The sequence below is a fragment of the Pongo abelii genome, chromosome 12, assembly GCF_028885655.2.
Source record: "Pongo abelii isolate AG06213 chromosome 12, NHGRI_mPonAbe1-v2.0_pri, whole genome shotgun sequence".
NCBI lineage: Eukaryota > Metazoa > Chordata > Mammalia > Primates > Hominidae > Pongo > Pongo abelii.
Genome location: NC_071997.2, coordinates 67,438,456 through 67,447,086, shown reverse-complemented (window position 1 = coordinate 67,447,086; position 8,631 = coordinate 67,438,456). Strand labels below are relative to the sequence as shown.

Below are 8,631 nucleotides of genomic sequence, written 5' to 3'. Positions count from 1 at the left end.
TCCCTAACATTCAGCATGCCTAATGATCTCCATCTTTGCCTCAACTGCATCAAGTTTTATGAGGTCTTCATTTTTTTTTGTCACCAGGATGAAAATTTTCATTTTTCCACTTTACTTTTTTTAATAAAGCAATCACTGCAAATTTAATAAAGTATTTAAATAATTGTCCCCAAACTGCCATGCCAACAAAAGTGATGAAACCGTAGAACACAGCAGCTGGCTGGTAAGCAACTCTGCTGTGGGATAGCTGGGAATGTTCGTTTTTGCCAGCTGATGCATGACAGCCTGAATTTGACATGTAACACTCAGTTTAGAAGCGTCAGTGTAGACTGTGAAAAGGGTGCTTAGATCGTTTTAAAGCACAATCATTAAAGTTGAGGACTACCTATGCAATGCAGTAGTGACCTATGAGAAGTCCACAAATAACTTTACAGCCAGATTTGACAAGTGACTGAAAAGGAGATAATGAAAGGCAGAGAGAGGCTGGAGCAAAGACAAAGAATTTACATCCTTTTTTCCACCCCCCTGAGTTTTCAGCTATTCTGAGATAGACACAGGAGCTTGGCAGATGGAAATTACAGTATCACTTTTAGTATCTCTGAAGTTGTTAAAATAACAAGGCTAAGGTGTACAGCCAACTGGGCTTATACAGGCTTAACTTATGAATTAGGCAGTCCCCAGTCTCAGGCCCAGCTGGGTGAATGCTTTGTACCGTACAGCAGAGATGTCAACCAGAGCATAGGCCATCTCAAAAGAAGGGAGGAAGGGGTGGGGTCAGCATACCCAGATCGTTCTCTCAGACTCACCTACCAGATGTCACTTCTGAGAAGAAGATTGAGGGAGGTGGGGAGAAAGGCCAGTAGTAGGGTTCTAGGTAAAAGTTTCCACAGGAAACGTAAGAAGTGGGGAACAAGGGTCCCCATAACAGCCTCCAGCTGTTTGTTCTCCCAATGCATTGGAGTCCTCTATCAAGTGTGCCACCAGCCAAGGATGTGGCAGCCCCCCTCAGGAAAGAAGAAATGGCAAACGACCTAGGAGGTGTTGCTCCCACCTTCTGACACTGAATGGCCTTGGAGTATCCTCCTGGGACTGCTGGCAGGCAGCGTCCACTTTACCCCAAGAGGGCTCTTGGGGTCAGGTGACCATAAAAATGAATGTGTTAGATGAAAACATTAGTTAAATGGGGCTGGGCCTGGTGGCTCATGCCTGTCACTCCAGCACTTTGGGAAGCTGAGGCAGGTGGATCTCTTGAGCCCAGGAGTTTGAGACCAGCTTGGGTAACATAGCAAGACCTCATCTCTACAAAAGAAGTTTTTAAAATTAGCCAGGCATGGTGGCACGTGCCTGTAGTTCCAGCTTCTCAGGAGGCTGAGGTGGGAGAGTTGCTTGAGCCCAAGGGATCAAAGCTGCAGTGAAATGTGATTGCACCACTGCACTCTGGGTGACAGAGCGGGATCCTGTCTTAAAACAAAAATTAAATGGGCTGTGTTCCAGTTGTCTATTGCTGTATAATAAACTACACCAAATTTAGTGTCAGAAAAAAAATCTATGATTATTGTGTCTCACAGCTGTGGGGCTGACTGGGCTCGGCAGGCATTTCTCACTTAGGGTCTCTCTGTCAGCGGCCAGAGCTGCAGTCAGTGTGATGCCTTCCTCACTCGCATGCCTGGCACGTGAACCAGGAAGACTTGCACAGCGGGGCTCCTTGGGCAGCTCTCTCTATCGCTATGTAACCATCCCACATGGTCTCTCCTGCAGGGTGGCTTCAGCTTAGCTCACGGCTCCAAAGGTCCATGTTGAAATGAAGAGAGAACCAGGCAGGAGCCACGTCGTCTTTCATGACTGGGTCTCAGAATCCACACAGCATCACTGCTGCTGTCCTCTATTAGGAAGAGAGACTCTTACTCCTAATGGGAAAATGGCAAGGTTTTGGAAGAGCATGTGGGACTGGAAATATTGCTGTGGCTATTGTTTTCCTTTTTAAAATTGTGGTGAAATCTTCATGAAAGTTGCCATTTTAACTATTTTTAGATGCACACTGCAGTAGCATTTAGTACATTTGCATTGCTGTGTACCATCACCTCTCTCTCTCTCTCTCTCCAGAATTTCACCTTCCCAAGTTGAACTCTGTACCCATGCAGCAGTAATTCCCTATTCCCCCCAGCTGCAGCCCCTGGCAACCCCACTCTACTTTTTGTCTCTAGGAGTTTTGCTATTCTAGGTACCTCATAAAAGTGAAATCATACAGTGCTTGTCCTTTTGTGTCTGGCTTATTTCACCAAAGGCCAATTTCATAAAATACAATTTGCCACATGCTCTAAGGTCAAGTTGTACCAAAGCTTATTCTGTTTTTCATCTAAAATTACATCCAGCCGCACTATCTAATGCTGCCCATCATTGGTTCTGCAATGAATTAAATGACAACAAAAAGATGCTCCAATAATAAAATTCTAACAAATAGAGAGGGCCCAACTTTGAAATAAACATCCCTGCTGCTATCAAATGCCCAAGGAAAATTAAAGTCCTAAAAATTAACTTTTTAAATTCAGTCCAATGAACCCAAAGTCCAAAATTTTTAAGTTAATGTTTAATGGGAACTAGAGTCCAAAATAAAATTATCGGCCAGGCATGGTGGCTCATGCCTATAATCTCAGCACTTTGGGAGACCGAGGCGGGTGGATCACTTGAGCCCAGGAGTTCAAGAGCAGCCTGGGTAACATGGCAAAACCCCATCTCTACAAAAAATACAAAAAAAATTAGCCAGGCTTGGTGGTGTGCCCCTGTAGTCCCAGCTACTCAGGAGGCTGAGGTGGAAGTATCACTTGAGCCCAGGAGGCTGAGGTTGCAGTGAGCCAAAATTGCATCACTGCACTCCAGCCTGGGTGAGAGTGAGACCCTGCCTGAAAATTATATATATATATATACACACACACACACACACATATGTATATCTTGCCCTGTGAATTACAATTTATGTTTCTTTTCCTTTCCCCCCGCTTCTGCACTGAAAACTTTGTATTGGCCTTTTGGGTAGAAATGGGAACTTTTTTACCAGGAAGAATAATCCTGTCACACTTCCGCTGGAACCAGCACATGGCCTCCTCTTTGCTGACTCTGTTTGTCCCCAGTGCAGTCTGTCCCACACTTCTTGTCTGTGATGCTAAAACCTCACCTATCCAGCACCACATTGAAGTCCAGGTCATAGATACCAGTGCTTGAGTCATATTTGATACCTATATCAGTGTGTTTCTGGATCCCAAAACCAAAGTTTCTAGTATCTGAGGTGTTATTTTTTTCTTTTCTTAATTCATATTCCTGCACCTTTAGACCTTTCTCCAGGATTGTTTCTGCCTTGGCCCCTCAGAGTGTGCAGTGGATGGCAATCTCTTCATTTTTCCTGATGCTGAAGGATCTGATGCTGTACTTGGCTTTGGAAAACACGGGGGTCTGGCCTGTGAGCTGCTCAGGTCAGTCTGTCTCTACCCTCCCCACACAGATATTGAAGCGAGTTTGTGGATGTGAAGTTCCCGAGTGGGGATCTTCTTTTCACCTTGATCCTGCACCACCATGGAGAATAGGAAGAGCCAAATTTCTTAAATAAAATTAAAATTTAAAGAAATCACTCCTGAATGTTAAATTCTGCTCAGAGTCATTCAGAGAGGTCATCGATACCTGGATAAAGTTGGGGTTTCTTCAGTAACTTCAAGATCAGACGTCTCTCCTAAGAATAAGTGTGGTTCTTTCAGGACCTCGGAAATTAATAGGACACAGGAGATTATTACACCACCACCTATTAACACTTGGGGCTTTAAAAAATGTTCCCAGGCAAAACAATCTTCTCAGTACCCTGTATTTATAGAATTTACACTCAACTATTTTGTCAAAGCCTACAGGAGAAACAAGGTGTTCTGAGGGAAGGAGGATAAACAAGGTGAAGGCCATCTTGGATCAGCCTTGCCAGAGGACACTCAGTTTGTGCTGGGTGTCTGGAGCCTGCTCTCTGTGAATTTAAACTCAACTGGGAGAATTCTCTCACTGAAAGGTCAATTATGGCACTTAAAAAAAAAAAAAAATCCAGTACTCAGAGTAGTTCCAGAGGAGCAGAATCTTAGGATGATTTCTTTGAATTGGTTCTGGCTTATATAGAATTGATTTTCTGATCTGATTAGATTTACAGGCATTAATGAGCCTATTTCCAGAGGTAAAGAGGGCACTGATACTTTATGGCCTGCAATGACAAGACAGTAATGTAAAATTATTACCTTTAGATACCCGTAATCAAGTTTTTTAGAAAGCTAGGCTCTAGGTTACTAAGCATTTGATGCTGTAGTTCCTTTTAATGAAAATAAGGAGGACATGCTTCTCATTGGGCTGGAGAACACAAGGAAAGAAAATGATGAGCTCGGGACTTCAAATTTGCAGCTCAAGGCTCACATTAAGAATCTGGAAGCTCCAATGACTACTTAAAGAAACCCTAATCTCCTGTAGCCACAGGGAAACTAAATCCAAAGTCTAATTTTATGGGTGGCTGAATTACAAGGCAAATTGAATTTGCAGCCATGTAGTACCTCTTTTGTTAAAGTAAGGGTACTGATTGGGAAGGAGAGGGGCCCTGAGAACTGGAAGGGGATATATGGGGAGATTCCAGTGAAGCTGGGAACTTGAACCCCAAGTTCTGCTGAATCTTTTTTGCTAGCAGAAGCAACCCTTCCATCATCTGAGAAGACTGGTTCCCCCTTGTCTAAAGATCCTGTAATAATCCTCTGCAGAACCCATCCCCACCACCTTTCTCTTTCCTAGATTTGTAACTAGACTCAAGTCCCCGAAAGCCTCAGAAGGTAAGGTACAAATTATGGATCATGAGGAAGTGTGTTAGTCAGGGTTCTCTAGACGGACAGAACTAATGGGATATATCTAGATATAAAAAGGAGTTTGTTGGGCCAGGTGCAATGGCTCACACCTGTAATCCCAGCACTTCGGAAGGCTGAGGCGGGTGGATCACGAGGTCAGGAGTTCAAGAGCAGCCTGGCCAACATGGTGAAACCCCATCTCTACTAAAAATAGAAAAATTAGCCGGGTGTGGTGGCAGGCACCTGTAATCCCAGCTACTCAGGAGGCTGAGGCAGGAGAATTGCTTGAAACCAGAAGGCAGAGGTTGCAGTGAGCCAAGATCGTGCCACTGCACTCCAGCCTGGGCAACAAGAGTGAAACTCCATCTCAAAAAAAAAAAAAAAAAAAACAAAGAAAAGGAGTTTGTTAAGGAGAATTTACTCACATGATCACAAAGTGAAGTCCCACAATAGGCCATCTGTAAGCTGAGGAGCAAGGAAGCCAGCAGTGGCTCAGTCTGAGTCCCAAAACCTCAAAAGTTGGGAAGGTGACGGTGCAGACTTCAGTCTGTGGCCTAAGACCTGAGAGCCCCTGGCAAACCATTGGTTTAAGTCCAAGAGTCCAAAAGCCAAAAATCGTGGAGTCTGATGTTCGAGGGCAGGAAGCACCCAGCATGAGAAAAGATGAAGGCTGGAAGACTCAGCAGGTTAGCTCCTTCCACCTTCTGCTGCCTGCTTTTTCTTTTCTTTTTTTTTTTTTTGATATATTTGTAATATATTTACAAATATAAAATTTTGACATCACCAGACATAGTACTGAGTGTCATTTTCTTGAAAGCTTGCCAGTTTTTGTACATTTTTGCACAAATGTACACGATTGTACATTTAGGCATCATAAGTAGTATCAACACCATAAAAGCATATATGAAATTTAAGATTAATATGCTTTCTGCCTGCTTTTTCTAGCCATGCTGAAAGCCTATTGGATGATACCACCCACACTGAGCGTGAGTCTTCTTCTCCCTGTCCACTGACTCAAATGTTAATCTCCTCTGGCAACACTCAGAAACACTCAGCTACACCTAGAAACAATACTTTACATCCTTCAATCCAATCAAGTTGACACTTAATATTAACCATCATGAGTCCATCCTTTGTCAACTTGAACCCATAAACACTCCTGAAATCATACTTATCCTCCAAATAAAGACAATAATAAGGTCATAATTATGTCTAACATAATACAGCTATTCTTTTACAACTGGAAACACACTAATCCTTAAATGCTATTACATAAAGTTAACAACACTTAAATGCAGATGTAAAGTCAATAAATTTCATGTCACATAATAAAGGAAAAAGAAAGGAAATAAAATGAAAATATTTTCTTAGTACAAGTGTATACTTGCACAAACACGTTCTTAACAAAATAAGGAGGAAATACTCATGACAATTACAGTTCTCGTTTCTGCAACTGGTCACGTGGTCGTAGCTGGTATTGATAACTACCTCCTTCTACTACCCACTCTGTATTCCCTTTGCCTTCAGCAAGCACCTCAGTGGGTTGTGGATTTTTACCTTGTGGACTGACCCAAACTTTCATTCCTGAAGGGTCTGGGCCATTTGTAGTCCTGTTTGGATTGGATTGTTATAGTTTCCCATTGACCTTAATTACAGACATTCCTGGGAGGAAGAGCTGCTGACTCAAGGGGTAAGGGCCTGGCAGTAGAAAGGGCATGCGTGCAGCTACCCCATCCGTTTTACTCTGCCCTAGTGACACCCAGGTCCCCGCCTCTCAGAAAGCCTGGTCTTGTGACCTAGGGGACTTTGCTGGAGGTAAGGCGACTTGCTAAGTCACTAGCTCCTGGACTGACACACTACAGCTCAGTTCCCGGCAATTATTAACAGTTGAGTCCCCAAGATGCAGGTGGTGATCAGCAGGCCCTAGGCAGCAGCCACTAGCCAGGGAAGCAGACTCAGAGCAGAAGAGGGAACAGGAGCAGAGGGAGACACAATTCTGTCTGGCTCTAGGAGCCTCCACTAGATGGTGGTAGGAACGGATTTGCCCCATCCACTTTAGTTTGCAGGTGTTCATAAGCTCCCAGATAAGTTCTGCACATTAGCAGGAGTGGTTAAGAGTTTGTATCTGGAGTCAGAAGGGCTAGATTTAAATCCTGGCTCTGACATCTACTAGCTTTGTGATTTTCACAAGCTAATGATTCTCTCCAAGATTCGCTTTTCTTTTCACATATAGAGTGATCTTAAAGGTGTCTATCCCATAAAATTGCTGGGGAAATTAAGCCGTATAAAATGTGGTGCCTCGCACATGGTAGGCACCAGTGTAAGGCCCCAGTGTAAGGTAGTCATTATTATTACTAGCTTTGATATGTGGGACATATTTTAAAAGTGGCTAAGGGTTTGCTGTCAACATGCAGTAAGGAATGTGATAAGATAATTAAGTAACAAAAAATAGGTTAAGATGAACCTTTATCCAAATCATCTTATATTATTACTGATAATAAGTGGATAATAGTTGAAACAATTTAAAAGATGGTTTCTTTGAGATTCCTCAGAGGAGCTAAGAACCAAAACATCAACAATGGAATATAGAAACCTATTAGCTAGGCCGGGTGTGGTGGCTCACACCTGTAATCCCAGCACTTTGGGAGGCTGAGGCAGGCAGATCACTCGAGGTCAGAAGTTCAAGACCAGCCTGGCCAACATGGTGACACCCCATCTCTACCAAAGAATACAAAAATTAGCCAGGCATGGTGGCATGTGCCTGTAGTTCCAGCTATTCAGGGAGGCTGAGGTGGGAGGATTGCTTGAACCTGGGAGCCGAGGTTGCAGTGAACCAAGATCTCGCCACTGCACTCCAGCCTGGGTGACAGGGTGAGATCCTGTCACAAACAAACAAACAAACATACCTATCAGCTAAAAATCTCATGGACATTTACAACTGCTAAGTAAAGAAATATAAGGCCTGGTCACCATAACACTCTGCTTGGAATTACATCCCATTACTAGAAAAGCCTGAATTACTAATGGTAACACATTAGATGACAGGAACAAAATATGAGGCTTTCTCTCTCTTCCTGCACTGAGTTCCCCACCACTGGACAGACTCCATTGACCTGGGCCAGGCAGCCACACAAGTGTCTGGAAGGCCCACAGAGCACAGAACACAGGGACGGAAGCCAGAACTTGACTAAGCCTCAACCCCAAACTAGACTGAACCCACTGATGTGTAGGATCACAAGCCCAACCCTAGCAATCCTCCTTTGTCTCTTACTTGGAGGGGGGATGTGATGTGAGATGTAATTTGGAAAACTGAGGTTTACTCCTTTCAAAGCCCTAAAGCTTAAAAATAAACTTAAATCATTTTGGGAATGTCTTGCCTATTCTCTTGCCATCTTAAGTATACCATAAGAAACCCAGCACTTTGAGGGGCTGAGGCGGGCAGATCACCTGAGATCAGGAGTTCGAGACCACCCTGGCCAACATGGTGAAACCCCATCTCTACTAAAAATACCAAAAATTAGCCGGGCGTAGTGCTGAGTGCCTGTAATCCCAGCTACTCAGGAGACTGAGACAGAAGAATTGCTTGAACCCAGGAGGCAGAGGTTGCAGTGAGCCGAGATTGCGCCACTGCACTCCAGCCTGGGCAACAAGAGCAAAATTCCATCTCAAAAAAAAAGAAAAGAAAAGAAACCCATTCAGCTCCTTTTTGATGTGGATGCATCATCACCTTGAATGTCCATGCCATAAATACAGCAGGCAAGAATATAAGCCTATTTTCCCT

General features: G+C 43.7%; 1 pseudogene; it reads right to left on the bottom strand.

Annotated features, from left to right (window-relative positions):
• Positions 1-2,773: 2,773 nt before the first annotated feature.
• Positions 2,774-5,108, bottom strand: LOC112131997 (large ribosomal subunit protein uL5-like; annotated as a pseudogene).
• Between the last annotated feature and the right edge of the window lie 3,523 nt (positions 5,109-8,631).